The following is a 26,008-nucleotide window of genomic DNA, read 5'->3' on the forward strand; positions in this document are numbered from 1 at the left end:
GAATGAAGATTGGCTCTTCGTCTTTAAGCCCCATAATGGAGGAAGACAAGAACGGTTGTCAGACGGGACCATCAATCAGGAAGCGTAAGAAAGCTCACACAGAAATGCTCCATGAATATGATGTTTTGGGGTGTAGAATCCAGGCCTTAGAGAGCTGGGTCAGCCCTGAAGAAAAGGAGAAGGAGAGTCCGGGTGAAGAAATTATGGAAGATCCTGTACAGTCTGAAGCTGATCCCCAGCTGGATGAGCCAGCAGCCATGAAGGAAAGTCCTCGTAGGCGCCGGTCCCATAATCTGAGAATGAAGATTGGCTCTTCCTCTTTAAGCCCCATAATGGAGGAAGAGAAGAGCAGTTGTCAGACGGGGCCATCGATCAGGAAGCATAAGAAGATCCTGTGTGAAAAAATTATGGAGGATCCTGTAAAGTCTGAAGCAGATCCCCACCCGGATGATCCAGCAACCATAAGGAAAATCCTCATAGCTGCCGGGCCCATAATCTGAAAATGAAGATTGACTCTGCCTCTATAAACCCCATAATGGAGGAAGACAAGAACGGTTGTCAGACGGGGCCATCGATCAGGAAGCATAAGGAAGCTTACACAGAAATCCTCCATGAATATAATGTTTTGGGTTGTAGAATCCAGGCCTTAGAGAGCTGGGTCAGCCCCGAAGAAAAGGAGAAGAAGAGCCGGTGTGAAGCCGGTCTGAAGCTGATCCCCATCTGGATGATCCAGCAACCATGGAGGAAAGTCCTCATAGCTGCTGGGGCCGTATTCTGAGAATGAAGATTGACTCTTCCTCTTTAAGGGCAGTAATGGAGGAAGCCGAGAGCGGTTAGGAAGCGTAAGAAAGTCCAATCCCTCTGGGAAACATTGAAGGGGCTGTTTACAAAAAGGAGAAGGGGATCTCTAAAGCCTGAAGTCGTCGTCCAAGTCACAGTGACAAATCACACCAGTAGTGACACCTCATCCCAAAGCAGGCACCGTTGATGAAATTGTATTTTTAAATTTAAATTGTACAGTATTTTTTTAGCATTTTTGACAAATTATTTTATATGCGAGTTTATGTTCATTGTATTTATAGTATTATTGTAGTTGTATTTATTGTATTAATATAATTGTATTTATTACATTATTCTAATTGTATTTACTATATTATTCTAATTGTATTTATTATATTATTCTAATTGTATTTATTGTATTATTCTAATTGTATTTATTATATTATTCTAATTGTATTTATTATATTATTCTAATCGTATTTATTGTATTATTCTAATCGTATTTATTGTATTATTCTAATTTTATATGGTATTATTCTAATTGTATTTATTGTATTTTATTTACGAAACATAAAATGTTTTGCAATCTTTTAAAAACCTGAAAACAAAACAAAAGAGTTAAAGTAATATCAAAGAAATGGTAGAATATAATAATTTAAAAAGAGGATGCTAAAGGAGGGACAAAACAAAATGTCAATGACAAAAACTAACATATTTTTGATTATTTTAAATGATTAAATCCAATTGTTGAATTGTCGTGCAGAGTGAATTGTCCTGTTGACCATGGTGATATGTCCTGTGGTGAACTGGCCATGGTGAGTTGGCTGTGGTGAATTGGCCGTGGTGAGTTGGCTGTGGTGAGTTGTTCTGTTCTGCCGCAGGGAGTAGTGCAAGTAATCCATTGCCTTCTTCTGGTTTGATGGGAAGCTGCAGGGCAGGATCATTCTCCAGGTTCTCTCCTCCAGCCTGAATATTGAAGGTAGCAAAAGACAGGGGGTTTCCCCAAAGCCCATCAAAAGACTCCGCAGTGACCATTCCTAGGTTGCTGTCCTTCAGAGATATTCAATTTTTCACTGGCTGGGAATACTGGGAGTTGGAGTCCAACACAGGTGGAAGCATAAGGTTGCAAACAGCTGTGATGATGCCTACAGGGCTGGACTTTAGAGCAGCTGATTGGATAAAAAAGGGGGGAGGGGAAGGTGGTAGTTTGAATCCTTTATTTCTCCCCAAGTTCTATAGTTGTACTTCTCCTACAGAACTCTAAGCCATTAACGTCAAAATATGTTTAATATTTTCACAAAACATGCAATTTTAGAGTACTGTACTGCAGGCTACTTCTGCTGCTTGCCAGTTGCCAGCAGTTTGGCAGTTCAAATCTCACCAGGCTCAAGGTTGACTCGGCCTTCCATTCTTCCGAGGTGGGTAAAATGAGAATCCAGATTGTTGGGGGAAATATGCTGACTCTGTAAACTGCTTAGCGAGAGCTGTAAAGGCACTATGAAGCGGTATATAAGTCTAAGTGCTATTGCTGTTGCAAAACAGGTGGCAGGGAGAACTCAGGGGGGCTTTTCCCTTCCCCCAGGATACTTTTGTTGAGAATTAATTGCCCTTGATTCTATACATGATGATACCAGAAGCAGGAGAAAAAAAGGAGACTTGGCATTATCAGGTCACAGGAGGCAGGAGATAGGTAAAGCTAAGTGTCCCAAAAGGAATTAATTTGAAACTGCATGAAGGAGCCTTTAAATAGTTTGAAGCTGGTCTTCAAAAGAGGCAGGACAAAGAGGAAGCAATCCAGTTCTTCCTTCTTAAAAATAATGCTGATGAAATCTTCCAGTTTGGGACAATGGCAATGGAAATCTTCAGGACAAAAATGTCAGTAGGTAAAGCATTCCCACCTGTCCTCTGAGCTATTGCCAAGCTCCAATGTTGTAGATAAGATCACCACGAAGCAGGAAGAAATGTCCCTCCAAATGCTTTTGGTGATGGTGGGCTGCCTTTCGGGTTGTTCTTCCCATAGAGGTGGAGCTGGTAATTCTGAAAATATCTGAATAAAAACCAGAAAGGTTATGGCAGGTTAAAAGGAGAGAAGTTCAAATGTTGTGCTCTAATACCTCCTTCCCTGCACTTTTTACAAAGAAGAAACTCACATTCAGAATTAGCAAATCTAAACCAGCGGTCACCAACTGGTGGTCCGCAGAAAAATTATTTGCACTTTTTATATTGCACTAAATCAGGGGTCCTCAAACTATGTCCCCTGGGCCGGATACATGCAATCAATGTTTGTGTTGCTGCAGAGAGTTTCCCCCTTCAGGGTCTTTTTGTGCAGGTTGGAGGTGGGGCAGAAATTCTGACTTGGGCTCTGCTTCAGCCTCCTGGTGCGGGGCTTTGGGCGAAAGGCTGGAAGGAAGCGCCACTTCTAAGCCTCCTTCTCGGTCAGATCCAATTTGAACGTAGCCATTTTGCCACACTTTCTCGTGGTGGCTGCTTAGCTCCAACAACTGCTTCCAGTTGGGGCTGTGAGGAGCCTGGGTGGGGAGGCGAGGAGTGGCTGGGAGGAGAGGGGTGAGTAGAGGCTGTCGAGGCACCCCTCAATGTGAGTGATGAGTTGGCCACATCCACCCAGTCAACTGACCACATAGTCATGCCCACCCAGCTGGTCATTCAGCAGATCATATTAGTGGTCTGCGGAATTGAAAAATATGAATTTAGGGGTCCCTGAGGTCCGAAAGGTTGGTGACCCCAATTCTAAACTAGGGAGTTTTGCAAGACTGCTGGTGAAGTATAGAGTTGATCTGCTGAGGGCTTTTTGGAGTTTTTTGTGTTTTGGGGGTAGGGAAGGATTGCTTGGCTGATTCTGCAGGTATGTGGTTATCTGGAAGTGGGGAGGTGTTTCCTTGTTTGCTGAGTACATGATGAGTATGGGATAGTGGTGGGTTTCAAAATTTTTTAGAATCACTTCTGTAGGTGTGGTCTGCTTTGTGGGAGTGGCTTGTGGGCATGTGACTGGGTGGGAGTGGCTTGTGGGCATATGACTGGGTGGGCATGGCCAACTTGTAAAATGTGGTGAAACTCACTTAACAACGCTCTTGCTTAGCAACCAAAATGTTGACTCAGAAACTCTGGCATTTGAAGCACGCAAGTCTTAAAGCTGTCAAGCTACAAGACTCTTCCACCCCTAACCCTTTAGAGAAAAAAAACCCAGGGGTGTTCAAACTTGACAGCTTTAAGACTTGTGGACTTCAACTCCCAGAATTCCTCCTCTCGCTCTTCATCTTGATGATGTGCAGACGGGCAGGGGAAGGGAGCTGGAATCGGTTCTAAACGGCATTATAGATTTGTGGAACCTCTTCTATAGAAGAGGTTAGAACTAGCAGGAACCTACCCCTGGTATGGGATCAAGTGGGGGGAGGTTTTCAGCTTCAGGTGACCATTTGATAAACAGAATCACACTTTTCAGCCAGGTTTCAGGTCCATTCCTCCTTTAGAAGGAGGACAAATAGTTGGGAATAGTTGGTTTGCGATCAGTAGCTGGTGAGTAAGCCATAAGAGGACAACACTGGCAGAAGGATGGACTGTGAGGGAACAGTGCTAGTGAGCTCCCAGATGCAGAGTGGGAGGTCCAATAAACTTCTGACCTCTCTTGCTTACCATTTAATTTTTCAGAAGGTTGAAGATGAAATAGGAAGAGCTGTTCTTGTCCTAATCCTGGCCAGGAGAGGATTTGGTCAGTGGGCTGAAAGTATCAAGTACTTTCAGAGAAAGTGACCGTGCCATGTGGAGTTTAAGATAAAGAAGAATCATGTGGAGTCTCCTCTAGTTCTGTATTCAGTCCTGCATGATTTAACACCTTTACATGGGATCTAGAAAATGAAAGTTGTTTATAGTAGATGTTTTATTAAAATTTCAGATGACATCAAATTAAGGGATTAGCTAACATTTTACAGGACATAATCATGATTTAAAATTACCTCAGTATACTTGAACATTAGCCCAAATGCAACAGAAACATGTTCTGCATTGAGAAATGTTGTTCCTTTGAAAAAAAGCAAATGAGTAAATATAGGATTAAAATGATTTGGCTTGGCAGTAGCTTGTGAAAAGAAACTAGAGTCCTGGTGAAACACCAGCTGTACATGTAAAAGCAGGGTGATGTATCAGCTAAAATGACAAATGCAGTCTTGAGCTACATTAACCCTACATTAACAGAAGTACTCCCTCTAGATCACAGGAGGAAATAATTCCACTGCATTCTGCACTGATTGGACCATGTCACTGAGTGTGGTTAAGGATTTGAGGAATCTGATTGAAGAGGCATAAGAGCCATATTGCTTTCCAGCATTTTCCCCTCTGATCTTATTCACTAACAGAGGCAGTTCTATGAGTTCAGCCAAGCTTTATTTGAACAGTTCCACTTCTCCAGCTAATTGTTTTGTATTGTTTTGCAAATATTTCCTTCTGATGCCCTAACTGACACACTCTCACCAGATGCAAAGGTAGATTGTTTTCTCTGTTCTTTAACTTGTAGAAAACTCAAAGCAAGTTTTGATATAGACATAAAGCATGCACCTTCCGGGATATCTAAATGCTAGAATTATTTCTATTCAGAGTTATGAAAGGGGTTGAGCTTGTATTGGCTGACATTTCTTTTATCACATTGGCAATCCTTGGATCTTCTTAATGTGCCTTCCACCCCTTATATGTTCTATTATCTTCATTTCCACTTTCTGTGTTGTATAAAAAGATGCCATATCTTCAGGAAGTGCCCACACAATTGGCAATCTTCCCACTGTCCACAAACAAATTTAATTCAGGTTAACCAATCCATATTGGCTTTACTAAAGTCACCATTTAAGGCTTTTAGCTACTGCCATCAGCTCCATATCTAATCTCCTCTCCATACTTCTCCCTCCCCAAATCCTCTCTGAGGGTTTAAATTCCACCTCTAATGACAGTGTGGCATCTGACACTGAAACTAACTGATCCATAGCCCCTCTGTCTCCTATTGGAACTTTCCTATAAAAATTTAAAGTAATTCCTACTCTCAACTCCTTACCATCAAAACACACTTACTTATGTATTTGCATGTATTGGACACATTTGAAGAGCCAGTGAGTTGCTCCTTGTTCCAGCCTTCTGAAAAGCATATCACCTGAGATTTGTCTAGCCCATACTATGATTTTACTCCAAAAACCTCTCAAAATTTGTTTTTCCCCTGGGCCTTGCATTAACCTGAATGATGGGGCCCACAAAAACACTCTTGTTATTGCAGAGATGTGCCAATTCTACAGAATCATTTCATATTTTTGATAATAGTTGTTGTTTTTTTGTTTTGAATGTTGTGTGGCACCCAGTTGTTTTGAACTGGGCAACCTTACACATTAAATAAATCGGATGAAATTAAAATTATTATTTTCCCCCAGGTTGCTGTGAAATATGAGGAAAATAATTTCTAATAAGATCATGAATGTCCTATGTTTGCAGCCATAATTATAGTGGGGCCCATGACATTAACATCCTTCAAATGATAAACTATCTTGTAACATTTGGATGCAAGTTTCGTCCCTTCTCTATTTTCTTGCATTATTGTGATACAGGTGCACAAATGGAGAGCTTATATCATGATGCCACAGTGCATGGTTTATCCTTTTGAGATCATCACAATCAGAAATAGGTGCCTCAGTATAGAACTATAACTCATCATTTTCTAGACAATCCTCTTGTGGTTCAAAAGAAACTTGGTTCAACCAAGCTTGGTGGCATTGTTTTTGTGTTCCAAGAAGCCATTGTTTGTTTTTTAGTGTGATAAACAAGCAAGCAAAGCTCCGTCCCTGAAGCGAGATGGACTTTTAAATGATATAACTGTATGGAGGCTTATGGCAGAACCAAATATGAATAAGAATTTCAGAGACAGTGTAATAACTGATGCCTAAGAATTTCACTGAGATTTCAGCTATTAAATGTTCTACAGAGATTAAGAATATTATCCCCACTCTAGTCCATCACTGGAAGTTTTCAAGAAGAGACTGGACAGCCCATTTGTCCAGAATGGTATAGGATCTCCTGCCATGTGCAGGGGATTGGACTTGAAGACTTCCAAGGTACCTTCCAATCAGTGGTGGGATTCAAATAATTTAACAACCAGTTCTCTGCCCTAATGATTTCTTCCAATAACCAGTTACTCAAACTGCTCAGAAAGTTAACAACCAGTTGTGCTGAAGTGATGCGAACTGGCTGAATCCCACCACTGCTTCCAATTCTGTTGTTCTACGTTCTGTGATGGACAGCAGGCTCATCACAGTCCCCCTTGGACCTCTGTGCCCATTTGTTTGTACTGCCTTTTAAAGGAGCATGGAGAAGCTCAAGCAAATCCAGGGGAGCATTACCAGAACGATAAAGGTTATAGAAAACAAGCCCTGCATAGAGTACTTGAAGAAGCTTGTTTAAGTTACAAAAACACCGAGAGGTAATTATGAGGCCAACATATGAAACAGCGATCAGAACTTCTCTCTACTCAGGCTAAGAAAGGATAGGGACCAAGAGGTTGATTTTTTTTTAAAAAAAAAAAGGAGTGTCTGACACATTTTAGAAGGAGTTTTCTGATAATAACAGCTTTTAAACAGAGGAACAGTTTGCCTAGAGCACAGTAGTAGATACCCCAATGAATACTCTGGAGGTTTCAAATCTGATCTTGATAGCCACTTATTAGGAATAATTTCGTGTTGTGGTTCCCAAAACGTGTCCTGTTGTGCTCCGTGTGAACTCTGTGATTCTCTTGTCTCTGGTGCTCTGATGTTCCAGAATATTTTACTACTTAATAAACTGGTTAGTGAACTTGCTGCAGTGAGCTTTCTGGGATGTAGGGCACATATTTTGGGACAGGAGAGTGCTGTGTAAAAATACTAAGATGCTAAGGGCACTGTGAATTGGCAATGTTTGGGAACCTCTTTAGTGGATTTTTACAAAATTGTGAAGGTCAAGCTAAATAATCAATAATGTCCTTTTTATGCCATATATTTATGATTCTTTATATCATTTGAATACATTCTACATGCCAGCCTTTATATAAAAAAAAAACAAGTCCAGGATAATTTACAATGGTGTAAAAGAGCCAATATTAACATCCTACAATAAATATCAAAAACTCCAATATAGTCAGCAAAGAAACAAACTCTTAACAGTAAATTCAACCACATTCATGACAGCGTGTATTAGCACTCGTTCATAATTGTCCAGATAAATCAGAGTCAGGACCTAGCTCAGGACCAAAACTTTAACATCTATCGACATCTAGCCTACTTCTGAAAAGTGGGGGCAACACCACGAAGAAGGAACAAACAGGCTGGCATGGAAAGAGATTTGTTCAGCCATCCGGGTCCCAAACCACATAGGCCAAGGGGCACATTTGGTCCTTTAAGCTTCAGGTGGCCCTCAGAATGTTCAAAACTTAATTTAAATATTCTTTTATACATGATTGGATGGTAAACATATCAAATGTGTTAATTTTAAATGGCAATAAAATAAAACAACCTTACCCACTATCCCGCTATTTTTTGGACTGCAACCATAGTATGGTCTTTTCACAGACACACACCAAAATGTGTACATCCCTATTGTGGGATACAGTAGCTCCCCAATACCTTGAATCTGGCTGAAAAACAACTAGGCAACTAATGGCACATTCTCAGGGTTGGCACACAGCTTCCTGTTAGCTGTATTTTACAACAGTTGTAATGTCTGTGTTGTTTTCAAGGACACCCCAAAACAAAGGACATTGCATTCATCCTGATAAGTGGTTATCAGAGAATGGGTCACCGTGGCTAAGCTGTCTGAGCTAAGCTAGAAATGTTATTCTCTCTGGAACAGAAGGTCTAATGAAGCATTAAGAACAGGAGAGCTACAGTAAGGATTGAACTGCAGGGCTACTCTTCACGATGAGAACAAAATGAATGTGTGGTTTTGCCCTTTGTTATATTATTCCAGCAGTTCAAAAATAATTTCCACTTGCTCACAGATGATTCTATATTTAATCTGTCTCTTTCTTTCCTTTTTCCAATGAGCATCAAATGCTCATTTCTGCGTCTCCATAATTTCCCACCGTCTGTTTTCAGTGGCAAATAGACTTCCTTGCCTTCACTGGGGTGATTTCTGCTGCTGTCAAAAGGTTTAATAAACAACTCTCAACCTTTTGGCATGCATCACCTGGGTTTGCAGGCTTCAGTGGGAAGTTTGGATGATATTTTCAAGTGTAAGTCAGTGTCCTTCTCCAGCAATTCAGACTCTAACGCTGAACACTTAGCCCTTTTCATTGCAAGGAATCCCCTCCTTTCCAATTAATCCCCTCACTTGGAAGAGATACAGGATGCTCGGTTCCTGTTAACTGTGGAAACCAAAGACATTTTAAAGAAACAATTGGGGGGGGGGGGGAGGTTTGCAAGGCTGAATGCCTGCGAAGTGGCTGTGAAGTTGGATCTGTAGGGCTCAGCTGTGTAGCGTAGCATCATTCTGACAATGGACTCAGCTCACTCTCACAGAGTTTATGATTGCCAGCAACCCCTTCTTCACCCCTTCTGCTTCCAAATTCTGGCCCAAGGAAGCACAACTAAAACAAATGTTAGCATATTTATACAGATTGGCTCATTCAGGTGTTGTTTCTGCCACCAGGTGCCAGAAACCAGTTGTGTTCTGCTTGGAACAGAATGGGATGAGACAAAGAGAGATGATTGGAAATCACTTTTGCTGAAGAGAAGAAGGCTAGTGAATCATTACATTCTGTTCCCGAGAACCATGCTTTTTGTGTAATGAGAAATGGCTGTTTGCTTCAGGTTTTTTTGTTAGGCGTTAGTATCTTGGCTGACCCTGAAAAAAATGAAGTGGGTGGGACCTGCCTACTGCACAGGGCTGCCGATTAGACTGGGAAATGGGGGGGGGGGGGGAAATCACCAACATCCTGGAAAAAGGCAACATTTACTGATGCCAAGAAAACATAATTCCATAAAGTCACCAGGAGTTGACTTTATGGTGCTCAGCCAGAGAGCCCATGGACGGATATGGTTTCTTTCTAGACCTTGACTGAAATTGTTAGATATTAACATATATCGTAGTAAGTCTCCTCTCTGGTCCGCTGCTACAGCGGGAAGCAGGTATCGCTCTGATTGGTCGAGAGGCGTACCCGATCCCTATAAAAGGGGAACCCTCCGGCCACAGAGCAAGCTGGATCACTACTACTACTAATAAAGAGCTGTTAAGTCACTTCGTGTCCGCAGTCTGTTCTCTCGTTGCCCAGATCTAACATTGGCGACGAGGGTGGGATCGAGAGACAGATAGGACGAAGAAAGCTACTTCAGAATCTCCGGATTTGATCCAGCCTAGGAATTCGGCAGAAATTCCGGCAGCCATCTCGGGACACCGCAGCGCGGCAAATTCAAACAGGAGAAGATGGCGATGCACACTCCCCCCGCTCCATTCGACCCAGCGAACGACGAATGGGAGGCATTCATGATTCGTTTTGAGTGTTTTCTCGAAGCGAACGAATACACGGGGATAACAGACGCCCGGAAGAAAAACTTCTTCCTCGGCTACTGCGGAAAAGAAGTCTTCAACACGGCCAGAGACCTCACCGCGCCTACTCCGATACAAGCGGTATCATAGACAGCGTTGCAACAGGCTCTACAGACTCATTACGCGCCAAAACCTTCCCGCCACGTTTGCCGCCAGGAATTCAACACGCGGAACCAGAAGGCGGAAGAATCAATCAACCAGTATGTTGCAGCCCTACGTAAAGCAGCAACTCACTACGAGTTCAGGGATCTGGACGAGCATATCCTGGCACAATTTGTCTGTGGGTTAAGAGACATTTCACTACAAAAGAAGCTGTTGGCAAACCCAAATTTAACCCTACAGATAGCACTCAACGAAGCAAGGGCATCAGAGTCAGCGGAGAAATCATCGGTGACCATACAACGCGGTTTCAGCGTAAGCCAGCCAGCACCCAGGCACACCAGAGTTCACTACGAGGACACCAACCCCGACTACGAGGATCCCGAGTTCGAGGACAGTCACCTGATGCGAAGCAGTCACATGAGGCCTGGGGGGAGACCCGGACTCCGTTTGCTGCCCTGCGCAAGCTGCTGAGGGAATCACCCCCGGTCTACCTGTAGGTTCAGGAACGTTGTTTGTTCGCACTGCAACAAACTTGGGCACATCGCACGAGTGTGCCGGAGCGAAGTCCCTGCCTCACGGCAGCCACCTATGTACCGCCAACAGAAGCCCAACCCAGGGGCTTGGCGAAGTCAAAGAGGGCGCCCAGAGAGAAATCCACAAGTGTTTACCCAGAGAGAAAATCCCCAAAGAGCTGAGCGAGCGTATTCCCAGAGAGATTACACACAAAGAGCTGAGAGAGCGTTCTATCAAGACGCTCAACGAGAGTATTTTCAGGATACAGATGCTGAGATAGAGTTGACCCAGAGAGAGGAATTGCGAACGTATCTCTCCGCAATAAGTCAGGTCCGTACCAAGCGGCCTAAAAAGCTGAAAGTCACAGTCCTCTTGGAGGGCTCACCTTGCGAGCTGGAAGTTGACACAGGATCGTCCCTGACGATCATTTCATGGGCATCCATGAAACAGGCTATCCCTAGCCTCAAAAAGAGCCAACTACGCGTTCCAGACATCCTGCTTCGAGACTACCAGGGGAACCGAGTCCCCATCGTGGGCCAAGGCACATTCCAGATCCGTTTCAAGGACATCGTAGCCCAGCTGCCCGTGACCATCGCCAGCGCACCGTTACAGAACCTTCTAGGACTAGATTGGTTTGAAGCCTTGGGGCTAGAAGTCACCGGAATCAACACCGTGGAGAACAGCAGCGCTGAGCAGATCTTTAAGGAGTTCGAGGATGTGTTCAGCCCCGGTCTTGGTAAGTATGTGGGTAAACCAATCTCATTCAACTTAGACCCCAAAGTGGCGGCAATCCGACTTAAACCGAGACGAGTGCCTTTTGCACTCCGCCCAAAAATAGATAAGGAAATAGATAAGCTAGTGGAGCAAGGAATCCTTGAGCCGGTGGATCACGCGCGCTGGGAAACTCCCATTGTGACCCCAGTTAAGCCAGACGGGTCAGTCCGCATCTGCGCAGACTATAAATGCACAATTAATGTCACGCTACAACAAAGCGCATATCCTGTGCCAGTAGTACAGCACTTATTGCACTCATTGGGGCCAGGAAATATATTTGCAAAGTTAGACATGGCACAAGCTTACCAGCAATTGCCCGTGGATAGCGCCACAGCGGAGGCCCAAACTATAGTGACGCATAGAGGAGCATTCAAATGCAACCGGCTACAATTCGGCGTGAGCATTGCCCCAGGATTGTTCCAGAGCGTCATGGAACGACTTTTGCAAGGGATACCGGGAGTCGTCCCTTATTTCGACGACATCTTGGTGTCCGCTGCAAACGAGGAGCAATTAAATAAAAGAGTCAGAACTGTTTTGGCCAGAATCAGAGAGAAGGGTCTCCGCCTTAAAAAGGAAAAATGCCAAATTAACGTCCCTAGCGTAGAATTCCTGGGATATAGAATCGATGGTCAGGGAATACACCCCACTTCAAAGAAAATTAAGGCGATCCAGGACGCCCCCACACCACGTAATCAGACCGAGCTGCAGGCCTTCCTCGGACTACTTAATTTCTACAGCGTTTTTCTGAGACAGAAGGCGACCGTTGCTGAGCCATTACATCGACTACTCCAGAGGAACGCAACATGGAGATGGGGACGATCCGAAGCAGCAGCCTTCGCCGCAGTAAAGCGCCTGCTCACCACTGACTCACTGCTAGTCCAATACAGCCAGACGCTCCCGCTGGTATTGACCTGCGACGCATCACCATTTGGAGTTGGCGCAGTCCTCAGCCACAGGATGCCAAACGGAAATGAAGCACCCATCGCATTCTACTCCAGGACTCTTTCATCGGCCGAGAGGAATTACAGCCAAATGGACAGGGAAGCGTTAGCTGCTGTAGCTGGAGTAAAACGTTTCCACGAATACCTCTACGGCCGCGATTTTGAACTGATTACAGATCACAAGCCGCTGTTGGGACTTTTGGCGGGAAACCGCCCCACTCCAGTCTCCCTTTCTCCACGCATGACCAGGTGGACTGTTTTCCTGGCCGCGTACTCATACAAGCTGATACATCGACCGGGCTCCACTCTAGGACACGCAGACGCACTCAGCCGTTGCCCACTACCGGACCTTTTGCCAGACCCCACTCCCGAAGTACCGGTGTTACTCATTGACTGTTTGGACTCAGGACCGGTTTCTTCCTGCGACGTTGCAAGGTTCTCCTCTAAAGACAATTTAATAAAGCAAGTTCAAACTTGGGTTTGGAGGGGGTGGCCGAAGGGAAACGTGGGCCCGGAATTCAAAGTGTTTTGGTCGAAACGGGACGAACTCTCAGTGTTACAAGGTTGTTTATTGTGGGGGGATCGAGTTGTTATTCCTTATGCTTTACGTAAAAATGTGTTAGATGCATTACATGTTGGGCATCCGGGGATCGTTAGGATGAAGGCTTTAGCGAGAAGTTACGTGTGGTGGCCAAACATGGACAAAGAGATAGAGGAGTGGGTGGCCACTTGCGATCCATGCCAAGAATCGAGACCAGCACCCCCGGAAGCGCCCGCCACAGAATGGGAAAAGCCGAAAGCACCCTAGTCGAGAATACACATCGACTTCGCAGGGCCAGTTCAAGGTCAGACTTTCCTTATAGTTGTGGATGCATACTCCAAATGGCTAGAAGTAGTCCTAATGACTTCAACCACGGCAGAGGCAGTCATTAAGGTTCTACGGCGACTTTTCGCCACTCATGGCCTGCCCGACCTCCTGGTCTCCGATAACGGGCCCCAATTCACGGCCGTGCAATTCGAAACGTACTTAGCAGGTCAGGGAATTCGGCATGCCCTCGTCGCGCCATTCCATCCGGCATCAAATGGACAGGCGGAGAGAATGGTGCGATCCGCAAAAGAGGCCCTCGCTAGGATGGGTCCAGGTGATTGGCAAACACGCATTGACCATTACCTCCTCATTCAGCACATTACCCCCAGTGCAACGACGGGTAGGAGCCCCGCTGAAATGCTCATGGGCCGCCGTCTACGGTCTCACCTGGACCGTCTCCACCCCAATTACTCTGCCACAGCACCCCCAGACTCCACAAGCAAAATTCGGAGTTTTAGCATAGGGGATTCGGTATACGCCCACAACTATGCAGGGGGAACATTGTGGATGCCGGCAAAGGTCATTGGCATCACGGGTCCACGATCGTATCTGTTAGAACTGGAAGATGGGCGGAACTGGAAAAGGCACATCGATCAACTTCGGGGCCGCCTGGCGCACTCAGACCTACGAGCCGAGAACGAGAGCTACCTACCAATGCAAAGTCAGCCACTCGAGAGCCCCAACACAGAGAACTACGACACCTGCGAGCCCAGGACAGAACTAGAGGTCGAGCGCGAAACGGAACAACCCCCAAGCAACGTAAGCGAGCAGACCCCCGAACGCCCAAGCAACGAAAGCCTGCAAACCCCAGAACTCGAAGCTAAGAAAGCAACTGATCCTGCAACTACTTCTGACCAACCCGAACTGCGACGCTCCTCCCGAGTAAGGCAAACGCCAACATACCTTAAGGACTACATAACTAACCGCAATGTTCCGTCTAAGAGGGGAGGGGTGTTAGATATTAACATATATCGTAGTAAGTCTCCTCTCTGGTCCGCTGCTACAGCGGGAAGCAGGTATCGCTCTGATTGGTCGAGAGGCATACCCGATCCCTATAAAAGGGGAACCCTCCGGCCACAGAGCAAGCTGGATCACTACTATTACTAATAAAGAGCTGTTAAGTCACTTCATGTCCGCAGTCTGTTCTCTCGTTGCCCAGATCTAACAGAAATCCTTGGAGATCTCCAGAGGATGTTGCAAAATCATGATTTCTAACCTGATAGGCAGAAAAGAAATAGTTAAATATATTCTTGGAGAGTAATCGTGTTAGTTATTGTTAATTTGTATTTAAAATAACTAATTTAATTCATGTGCAAATAAATACCATCAAATAGTATCATATTCACTTTTTTAACTGCCCCACATCTCCTCAGCATGTGTTCCAAGGGAGCTACTAACCTTGGGCTGAAAATAATTGTTCATTCACCTTTAAAAGAAACAGGTTTTATTAAATCTGTCCTCAGCTTTTTATTGCTTAGGGAAAACAACAGGACTAGATGAATACAAACTGAACTGAACTGAACCTGTACAGCAGGACATTTGTATGGGATTAGGAATTTAAGGGCAATATGCATGTTCATATTTTTGTGATGATTATCTCTGATTTAAAAAAAGATAATCCAGTCATTTTATTATACTTAGAATAACTTGTCATTCTAGGAATGTTCTGTTTGTATCTTTACACACACACACACACACACACACACACACACACACACACACTTTCCTCCAAGGAGCATAAAGGAGTCTATAGAGTTTCCACTGTTTTACAGGTAGTCCTGAGATTACAACATTTCATTTCGTGACTGTTCAAAGTTACAACAACGCTGAAAAAAGTGAACTTATGATTTCCCCCACAGTTGTGACCTTGAAGCATCCCTGTGATCATATGATCAAAATTCAGATGCTTGGCAACTAGTTCATTCTTATGACCATTTATTTATTTATTTATTTCTTAGATTTTTAGACCGCCCCTCTCCCAGAAAGGGACTCGGGGCGCTCTCCCATTGCTGTGTCCCAAGATCATGCAACCTTTTGGCAAGCAAAGTCATTGAGGAAGTTAGACTCACTTAACATCTGGGTTACTAATTTATCAACTGCAGTGATTCACTTATCAACTGTAACAAGAAAGGTCATAAAATGGGGGCAGAACTCATTTAACAAATGTCTCACTTAACAATAATAAATTTTGAGTTCAGTTGTGGTCATAAATCGAGAACCACCTGTATTTTATTATTTTTACAATAATCTAAGAAGTAGGTTATGATGAGGGATTTATCAAAGAATCAACTTAAGATGCCTCTAGCTGATGCTACATAAGCTCCAAATAATCTTCTGTTTGATTCCTGGAGTTCCAGATGTGTGTCAAATGTAATACTATAATTGGAGACATGCCTGGTTTTAATGGAAGCGCAGGTCTGGTTCTTAAATCTTTGGCTAAAATTTCAGACTGGCTGCCTTACTCATTTAATTCCAGAAGAAGTGCAAATCTATCGTGTATGAACTCCAGGATTCATTGCAATGCTGGTTTGAAAAGTCTGTAAGAACAGTCAGATAATGTACCAGTATTCAGTGTGCAAAGGGATAGGAATTTGTGGCAAGGTTGGATAATAACTGCTTTGGCTTTACCATCTACCCTTCTTATATCACAGTGATGAAATGCCACAGAGTTTTCATGCTAGCTTGATTTGGTGCGTTTTTTGAGTGATAATTATGGGAAACATGAAAAAATAGCATTTAAGCAAAGTTGTAAAGCTCACAAAACAGAAAAAAAATTAACAATATTCTTATAGTGTCCAATTTTATAAACACCATTTATGATATACTGGTTTTGTCCCTCTTAAGGTATTTTCTAGGTAGAGTCTGAATGTTATATTTCCTATCTCCATCAGACTAAAGGTTGAATACCTCTAACAATTTGCCACTGCTTCATCTGCAGTAGAGCAAGATTTAAAACAGCTAAGATCTATAAAAGATCTCAATCCTATTTTTAAACTTTTTAAGAAAAAGTTTTAGGGTTATAAGATTATTCTAGAATTATAACATTGAATATATACTGTATGTGTTGCTCTGTTAGTTTTATATGCTGATCTTTGGATCATAACAATAAACTAGTTTAACTCAATGATATCAAAATGTTAGCATATAATATATACACATGATCCACTACAATTGGCAATTCCTATTTATATTTCGCATTCTGACTTTGATTCAACAAAATAAAATAAAAAATCTTACCGGACAATTGTTATGAGTGTATCTCTCTTTTCTGTGCCTGGGTAAGTGTATGTTGTACTGGTGCTTGAACAATTTGTAGAACAGCCAAAATGTTCTTATTATTACTTCATTCTCACTGAAAATAATAAAAATGACCATAGTTTCTGTATGCTTAGAATGATTCAGCCTCCAGCACAATGGCCAATCAGAAAATGGTGTGTTAGCACACATAATGCAATGCACAGCCTGGAAAAGCAGTATCTTGCTCTAATTAACACATTTTCTAGCTGTATTTTGGTGATGCTCATAAATGTAAATTCACTGTTGCATCCGAACCTGGTTAATATAAGATAGATCTTCCCTGACTTCATCACTGCTAACTCTGTGCTTGTCTGCAGATTGGATTCCAGACTATAATGTAGAGCAGTGGTTCTCAACCTTTTCTTCACAGTGGACCCCTTTCAAAGACCTTTCGTGGCCATGGACCCCCAAGACCTAAGATTTAAATCATAACATTTCTTCAAGCCTTCGTGGACCCCTCGTAATGACATTGTGCCACTCCCCCCCCCCCGAGTGGCCCATGGACCACAGGTTGAGAGCCCCTGAGGTAGAGCACCATAAAGATAGCCTTGGGAAAGTATGCAGAGACTGTTAGAAAAATATGAATGAATCCTAAGGGAAGGGAAGCCTGAATTAGGTGAGAAATGTAAGTGATTCTACCATGAGTTTCTTTGATATAAGAGGGAGGGTTAGGGAAATGCAATCAGGCTTTTGTAACTAATGTTAGCCCTTTGAGGTTGGCCAAGTCAGTGTTTCCACAAGAACTCTACTATTGATATGGGCTTTCGAGCAGAAACTTGAAACTCTGACAGAAGCTTCTGATACCAAAGTAAGTCAAGGCAGGCTTACTTTAAATAAATAGTATTTTCTTCCCTTCCTGGGCTTAATTCATATTTTGTTATGAGTTCCCATATGCTTTCCCCCAAATCATCTCTGTGGTGGTCTACTCAAGACTTTCCAGTCAATAATTGTTTAACTATACCCAATTATAGTGCAGGCTCAGTCCTATACTATTTAAGAATACCTGTAAAACATGAGCCAAAGACTAGTGTAGAGATCAGACAAAAAGTTGTAGTTTGTATAAGCTGAGTCAGAGATATGGGAAAGTGCAGGAAGACTGTGAGATCAGAATGCCTAAGAAATGTATCCTTAAAAGTTGGAGTTGGAACAATTGTCAGCTCTTGTTTCTTTTCTTTTCTTTTGCCTACCACTGGTGTTGAAATCTGACATCCCAAAAAGTTTTTGCTTGTCACGGACATAATCGATAGGTGTGAAATCCTTGTTGTGATTACAGCATGGGTATATAAATTTGCAGAGGTAACTGCGAACCATTGATCAATAACCCTCAAACCAACTCATTTGGCAGGGGAAAAGTGCGAGACAGACAAAAACTCACTGGTGAGCTAACTCTTTTTTTTTCCCAACCGAAAAAGGAACAGGAACCCAAATATCTTCACCTGAGGGGGCTTAAAGATGTTTAAGCATAAAGAGAGTTCTGGAACATATGGGCAGACTGGTGGAAGAAAAGCAGGGAGAAACAGGCTGGTGAATCAGGGATATTTGCATTGGGCATGTGAGAAGTCTGGCATGGGAAACCTGGAGGAAGCATGTGGGTGGCTAGAAAAAAACCCAGAAGCTTGACAATGTGAGGAAATCACTCTGCTGCTAGCTTTCCAATAACTTCTGGAACATGTAAGAATCCTGGCACAAGGAGAGAACGTGGGAAGGTTGTATGTGAGGGGCAGTTTGTGTGAGGAGCTGTTGGGAAGCGTGCTGGTGGGTGTGGAGCATGTGGGGAACAGGATATGTGGGGAGCAGGTGGAGAGAGTGCAGGTGGGCGGGGAGCAGGCAGGGAGCATGCTCAGCATTAATTCCCCTGCATTCCATTCTGTTTAATTGCTTATTAAATTCTAAGCAGACAATTATCAGCAGCAATTACAGCTCCGTGCAGTGACACAATTGCCGCTTTAGCATTTGTTAATCAAATGCTTATTTAGTACTCTGCTTTATTAGTTGCTTCTGGAGGGAGAGCCTGATCCCTCAGACTGGGTGGGGAGGGAACTTCAGCCTTCTATCTTGCCCTAGGCTGTTATCTCCTTTGGGACTTTCAATCTCTGTCACCTCCTGGGAGAATTCCCTTAGGAAGATTAATCATTCCACACCTATGAAAAACTAAGCAACAGCATCCATCAGTTCTTGGGATGTAATGGCATCCCTTCAGGGCTTTGTGGGAGATGAAGTCTTCACCCATCACTTGGGCCTGTGGCAACCTGCTCTGCAGACAGACAGACGCTTCAGGTTTCAATCTCCAGAGAACAGGGTTTGCAGGTGAAGGGGGCTACTTTAAGCTCTGGGGATGGTGGGAAAAGAAATAAATCAGGGAAGGAGGGAGAGAGAAAGGGGAAGCAGGAATGAGAATAGCACTGCGAGCCTTTTTCAACTATTTGCTCTTGTGGAGAGAAGAGGATGTCATTTGAGCTCTGGGTCAAGGAGCCAAATATCTTGGACCAGTCCTGTGAAGGACAATGATAGGGACCAGTCCTTGCACCATTGCAGACAGAACTAGCAGGAGGGAGTTGCGTGGTCAAATAATCTGATTTGGTATCAATCTGGTTCTCTGCAGGGTTACTTTGTAAAGGATGTTTAAGTATGGGGTGGTGGGTGTTGTAAGGGCCTCTGAACCTTTAATGGAAAGTCACAGCTCTTGCCCCCAACCAAGCATTGCTTTGCAACTGCACTCTGCAATCAAATTTCAATAGCCAAAGCCAAGGAAGGAGCGGAAAGAGATAAAAATGGAACTTATCAGCAGGAAATTGATCCTTCCACTTCTCTTTTATGATAATGTATGCAGTGGCTTTGCATGTTTTTTGTGCATCTTGACATGGAAACTCATCAGAGAATTACGGAGACCACATATGAGAGGAAAGTAGAATTAGGATGTTCCAGTGGAAGAGTGCACTTGTATTATTTATTTTATTTTCATAATTGGATTGGCCATAGCTTCTCCATTCCAAATTAACATAAATAATTTCTTTGGCTGATTTACCACCTGAATGCAGCATTAAAATAGTGTATAAAAATACAAAAATAACTCTTTAAGTAGCGTGTGTATATTTTTTTTAGCAAAGGTGTGATATGCTTGTCCTAGGATTGCTCTGACAACATCCAGGGTTTTTTTTGGGGGGGGGGGGCAACATGTCTGTGACTTAGAAGCAGAGTGATTAAATAGTCTTGAGCGGGATCAAAGCATCTCTTTAGAGCCTTTGGGGATAATGAAAAAATGGTGTCCTTTCTTTTAAATGCGTAGCTGCTTACATTTTAATAAACAAACCGACCCGCCATTCATCACTAGAAGAAAAAGCCGTCTTTAATGTTTCTTTCTCTTCAGTCTGACAGCCCAGCAAATAGTACTCTGTATGACAGCAACACGCTAGAGCAAAAAATATGGCTTCAGAAATGAATAAGTTCAAATCCAATCAGTGCCAAAGATACAAATCTAGAAGATACATTGGCTCTGATATTCGCTCCCTGCTACTGCTACTGTGGACTCAGTACTGCTAAAGAGAAAGTCGGGGCCAAAAAGGTTTCACCATGAATGCACCATAAACTCACTTTGTTTACCAGGCACAAGTTCTTTTTTTATAATGTTGGCCACCGAGATGATGATTTTAGTACATTTGATGCAGGTTATATTGTTCATCCTCAATTAGGAACACAATTGGGGCCGAAATTTCCATTGCTAAGCAATGCTTTTGTTAAGTGAGTCACATCTTATTTTACAACCTTTTTTTGCCACAGCTGGTAAGTGAATCATACAGTCATAAATAAATCCAGCTCTTCTCCCCCACCACCACTTCCCTTCCCTCCTTCATTGATTTTGCTTATTGGAAGTCACTGGGAAGGTTGCAAATGGGGATCAAATGCCCCCAAGATATTGCAATTTTCATAAATACATGTCAGTTGCCAGGGTCCCAAATTTTAACCACATGGTTGTGGGAACATTGCGACAAATTGTAAGTCACTTTTTTTTCAGTGCCATTGTAACTTCAAACAGGTGCTAAACGGATTGTTGCAAGTACAGGATTACCTGTAGTGAGCAATTAGATGTGAAGTAATCTTTAAATCTTTGTGATCTCAAACGGTGGAATGACATCTGAACCTTCATCCTTGCTATTTTAATTCTCCCTGCATTTCCTATTCTCCTGGAATAGAAATTTTACTTTCTGAACTGCAGACCAATCAACTTAATTAAAGTGAAATTTTAACCAACAATTATAACTACTGAATGAGTTATTGTTTGCTTATATTTAAGCTTATAGACCTAGAATAATATCAGATCTGGACTGGCAGGCCCAAAGAAGCTTTAGAATCCCTTTCCACTGTGGATTGTCTGTATGTGGATTGTTTGCATGTTCTTAAAAAAGTCTTTGTTTCTAAACTTCATCTTCTAATTTGCACACTTGGGATAAAAAAGGTAACTTCATGAGGCATTTACAAATAAAGGTAAAGGTTCTCCTTGCACATATGTGCTAGTTGTTCCTGACTCTAGAGGGCGATGCTCATTTCCATTTCAAAGCCGAAGAGCCAGCGTTATCCGAAGATGTCTCCGTGGTCATGTGGCCGGCATGACTAAATGCCGAAGGTGCATGGAACGCTGTTGCCTTCCCACCAAAGGTGGTCCCTATTTTTCTACTTGCATTTTTACACGCTTTCGAACTGCTAGGTTGGCAGAAGCGGGGACAAGTAACGGGAGCTCACTCCGTTATGTGGCACTAGGGATTTGAACTGCCAAATTGCTGACCTTTCTGATCGACAAGCTCAGCGTCTTAGCCACTGAGCCATCGCGTCCCTACCATTTACAAATATGGATGACATAAACTTCAGTAGTTGTTTTTCCAATACATTTTTATTTCAGCCTTCTTCCCAAACAATCATGGTGACTGACCAGTTCGTTCTAATCTTTAATTAGTATAAATCTGTAAGATAAGGTTGACGGATGGAGATGCCCTGGCCCAGGGTCACGCAATATGCTTAGAATCTGAATGTGTCCTGGTTTTTCCAAAGCAGATATGATGGTAGGAAATGTATAATCACTTCTGACCATTTTTAAAGGCTATGAGATACCTGATTGGAACTAAGGCTACAGCACTGTAAGAAAAGATTAGCTGCTTTCTATTTCTTTCCCCTTATATAAAGGTGCTGATCACCACAAAGGGAGAAAAAATGTACACATCATATGAGCATCAGGAAGAAAGATCTTCACTATCAGTCTTATAAATATGGCTAGAGGAACATTCTATAGCAGTGTGGGAAATTGCTGCAGTCCCATTGAAGGGGAGCTAGAAAGTTCTAAATATCACCAGGGAAAATTTATTGTGCAGCTATTTTAAAACCTAATTTGCCCAATACCAACCTACTCGGGCACTAAGACTTTATGGCCAGTGAATGCTGTACCTGGGTTAAGGCATTCTTTATGTTGATGCCCAGATTATGAATCACCCTCCATCCCAGATTAGTTTTGAATACCTTTTGAAAGCATGCTTGTACATTCAAGCACTTTCAGGACAAGACTGCCTTCTAAAAGTGAAGTATTTTTGTAATTGTTGCGTTTTGAATATTTCTAAATTGTTTTCTTTGCTGCTGAATTGTGTTATTGTTGATTGTTATATGAATCGCTTTTATTCTTTTTTCCTTTAAAAAAAAACCTCTACTTTGGGCATCTCTGAGAGACAGCTAAACGAAGAAGCAGATTGCTCTACTTTAATTTATTCTGGAATAGTCTGAACTAGCCACCACCAGAAGTTAGGATTCACTCTTTAGTGATGGAACCAAGGGGCAGGAAAGGCTGGGCTTCTGAGGCCTTTTAAGTATTGGTGCAGTTTTGCACTGCTTTGTCCATGCTACAGCAGTATATCATTACCACCGAAGATTTATTTATTTATTTGTTTGTTTGTCTAAATTTAAATTTATCGGATGATGCGGGGGAGCCCTGCGCTCTGCTAGGTCAGGTTTTCCGACTACTAGGAATGGGAGAAGCAATGACGGCGAGGGGGGGGGGGGAGGGAGAGAAATGTTTAAAAATAAAGCAGATAGAAGCTCTCGTAGCAACCGCTGTTGAAGTCGACAAGAAGCACCAGCTGCGGGCTTTTGGCAGGAGAACGGATGTTGTGGCTCTGAGAAGCCGCAGGGCTGTTGGCACTCGGCCCCTTGCAGGGGTAGCGGCTGCGTGGTGCTTTAGCCGTCAAAATATAGTCTCCCCCCCCCTTTCTCTACGCGTCCGAGGAGCAACCTCTTCCCAAGGGTCTTCGGCTCCTTCGTTGTGATGCCGTCGTCCCCCGTCTCCCCCCCACACTTTTAGCCCCCCGCCGTCCCAGGCAATCCGGACGGGACGGAGCTTAGCCCCGCCAGGTGGCTGCCTTGCAGCGGAGGCCTGCAGAGACGCCAGGCCTAGCAGGAGGCGGGAAAGCGCGGGCAAGAGAGCGAGCGAGCGGGATCAGTGCAGCGTGGCATGACGAGACGAGGCCCCCCGGAGAAGTGAGCTATGTCCCTTATTGGTCACACTACATTTCTTTTTCATTAGCAGTTAAATGCAGACATGAGGGATCGGCGCAGGTTCACTGGGCGCGCGCCGTGCAGCATTTCCTGCTGTGATGGATTAGCCCCAGCGGAGGCCCGGCAGCCGGCGGGAGGGCAGGGTGGGAGGAACGATTGTCAGCGGTCCGGGCCCTGCAAGCCTGGCTGGGGGGGGGGGGGGAGCCTAAAGGTACCGCCTCGCCAACGATAGGAGCGGGGAAGAGAAAGAGCGGAGAGAAACATTGGAAGGATTAAACGGGCTGTAAAATCCCGGCAGCAACGAGAGCCGGGAAAACTTAACTTCGACCGACATTTTCTTTTTTAAATTTGTTTTTTTTTCAATTTGTTTTCCATTTTTAAAAATATAAACATTTCATCTCTCTTTAAAGCAGCCTGTCGTCTGGGTACAAATATTTCTGTGCAACATCCTCCCCCAAATTATATACATTGAACAATTATAATTGTTGGTATAATAATAGTTCAGCTTCCCTCGATATTCGAAGTCTCTGTGAAAATGGAAGGATGGGGGGTCACAGTTGTAATTTGAAGGGCTGTGGGGGGGAGATGACAGTTTATCATACACATTGTCTCTCTGAAATAATGTTCTTATTTATCCATTTTCTTTAATCTGTCTGCTAGTTGCTACTGCAGTTTTGAAATATAACTGGCAGGTTTTCGTTTTTGGCACTTTCATTAATTCAGGATTGAATCTAAAAACCTTGTCAGTGTATGCTGCACTTAAAAAAACCCCAGAAATCATATTCTCTTGGCCCTGGGATAGAACTGCAATCCTCCCTGTACATATAGTCCTCACCTTGCAACAATTCACAGTGACTATTCAGTTACAAGGGTACTGAAAAAAGTGACTTATGACTATTTTTCACGCTTACGACTGTTACAGCATCCCGGTGGTCACTTGATTGACTTTCGGATGCTTGACAACTGACTTACATTTATGACGTTTGCAGTGTGTCGGGGTCCTGCGGAGACCTTTTGCCACCAGCCAAGCCAAGTCAATGGGGAAATCAGATTCACTTAACAACCGTGTTACTAATTTAACAACTGCAGTGATTCACTTAACAAATGTGGCAAGCAAAATCGTAAAAATCTCTGGGCAAAACTCACTTAACAAATTTCTCACTTAGCAACATAAATTTTGGACTCAATTGTGGTCGTAAACTGAGGACTACCTGTACTGCTGAACCATAGTTTCTGGCTTCCCTGACTATTGGAGCTGCCGGGAAGGGAAAGGAGAGCCATTGGTAGTTTTGTTTCACTCCCTAATTAGTATTCTGAATGTCAAGATCTATGGGGAAGAAAATGTGGCCCAAGAATTTAATGGCATAAATCCCATATGTCTACTAAACAGTAGCTCCTATTAGAATACACTGGGTAGACAAATGGCTACTGCAATTTGCTTGATACGGGGCTGATCAAGTGGCAGGGCCTTGTTTGTTGATCTGTATGACCCTATTCAGAAGACTAACTCCTGATCTTCAAGATCTGCCCTGGTTTTCAGTAGGCTTCTGGACCCAATTCAAGGTGTCAGCGATTATGGGTGGTCCTGGACTTATAACAGTTTGTTTAGTGGCTGTTCTGCCTCGGGCGTTGTAGGCTTGCTCGGGGCCTGCAGTTAACTCCACGCTTAGGAATCTCTCTCAGATCAAGATTATTATCAGGCATTCTTAATAGCAAAACTTACAGTTCGGTGTTAAGATACTTCTGACTTTCCATGATGGGTCCCATCACATAGTGTAAAAAGATGATGATTTCACTCCCATGCTGAGGGGAGATATAAAACAGGACTATTCCGGTTCACAAAGGCATTCAAAACTGACTGGCTATATAGACTTTGAATGCCGGCAAGATGTCCCAGTGGCCAATCATAAACAGAGATGTGATCACATGTCATGGAACTACATTTCCCATAAGGCAGTCTCTGCCTACATTTCCCATGAGTAGATTCTTAAAGGACGCAGTTCTTAATTCCTACACTAGCTATACACTGCTGGGGCAGCACAGTGACCTTTCAAAGTTGTTGTGGCATTGAAAAAAGTGACGATTGTTCTTCGCAGTTATGACCTTTGCAGCATCCCCTATGATCACGTGATCAACATTCAGATGCTTGGCGACTGGTTCATAGTTATGACTTGTGTCCCAAAATCATGAGCTCCCCGTTGGCGACCTTCTGATGAGCAAAGTCAATGGGGAAGCCAGAATCATTTAACAATCGGGTTACTAACCTATCAACTCCAATGACTCACTTAAAAACTGAGGCAAGAAAGGTCGTAAAATGGGGCAAAATTCACTTAAATGTCTCACTTAACAACAGAAATGTTGGGCTCAACTGTGGTCATAAGTTGAGAACTACCTGTAGTTACTTATAAAGTCCTTTCCCACTATGGCCCTTTCTCCTTGCTGGGTGGACTGCCTTCTTCCCGACTTACTGAATCCAATAGGGAGAGGAAGTTCACCTTGAAAGAAATGGGGACGGAGGAGGGGGAGGGGGCTGGGACATAGGGAATGGCTTTCTCTCTAGCATAGTCCCCTGTCTCTGGAACAGCTACTGCCCCCCCCCCCCCTGGTTCTCCCTCTAAGATTAGAGATTACCTACTTTGAT

The 26,008-nt window shown here is 43.4% G+C and overlaps 1 protein-coding gene and 1 long non-coding RNA gene across 4 annotated transcripts in view; one reads left to right on the forward strand and one right to left on the reverse strand.

Moving 5' to 3' along the window:
• The window catches only part of UNC5A (unc-5 netrin receptor A), a 108,446-nt gene that overhangs the window by 58,961 nt on the left and 23,477 nt on the right, over positions 1–26,008 (forward strand). The window contains exon 1 of one of the 3 annotated variants that reach the window (XM_081938189.1): positions 23,210–23,349. The exons of the other annotated variants lie outside the window; for them this stretch is intronic. The gene's annotated coding sequence lies outside the window, so the exon portion shown is untranslated. Of the gene's footprint in view, positions 1–23,209; positions 23,350–26,008 lie in introns of those variants that run through there. 3 annotated transcript variants of the gene reach the window in all.
• LOC309384520 lies at positions 1,465–25,213 on the reverse strand. Its single transcript, XR_014174073.1, has 3 exons — positions 25,091–25,213; positions 16,777–16,891; positions 1,465–2,827 (listed from the first exon to the last, which is right to left on the reverse strand). It is a non-coding gene; the product is annotated as an uncharacterized lncRNA (long non-coding RNA).

This window comes from Natrix helvetica (genome assembly GCF_964273705.1).
Source record: "Natrix helvetica genome assembly, chromosome: 1".
NCBI classification, from domain to species: domain Eukaryota; kingdom Metazoa; phylum Chordata; class Lepidosauria; order Squamata; family Natricidae; genus Natrix; species Natrix helvetica.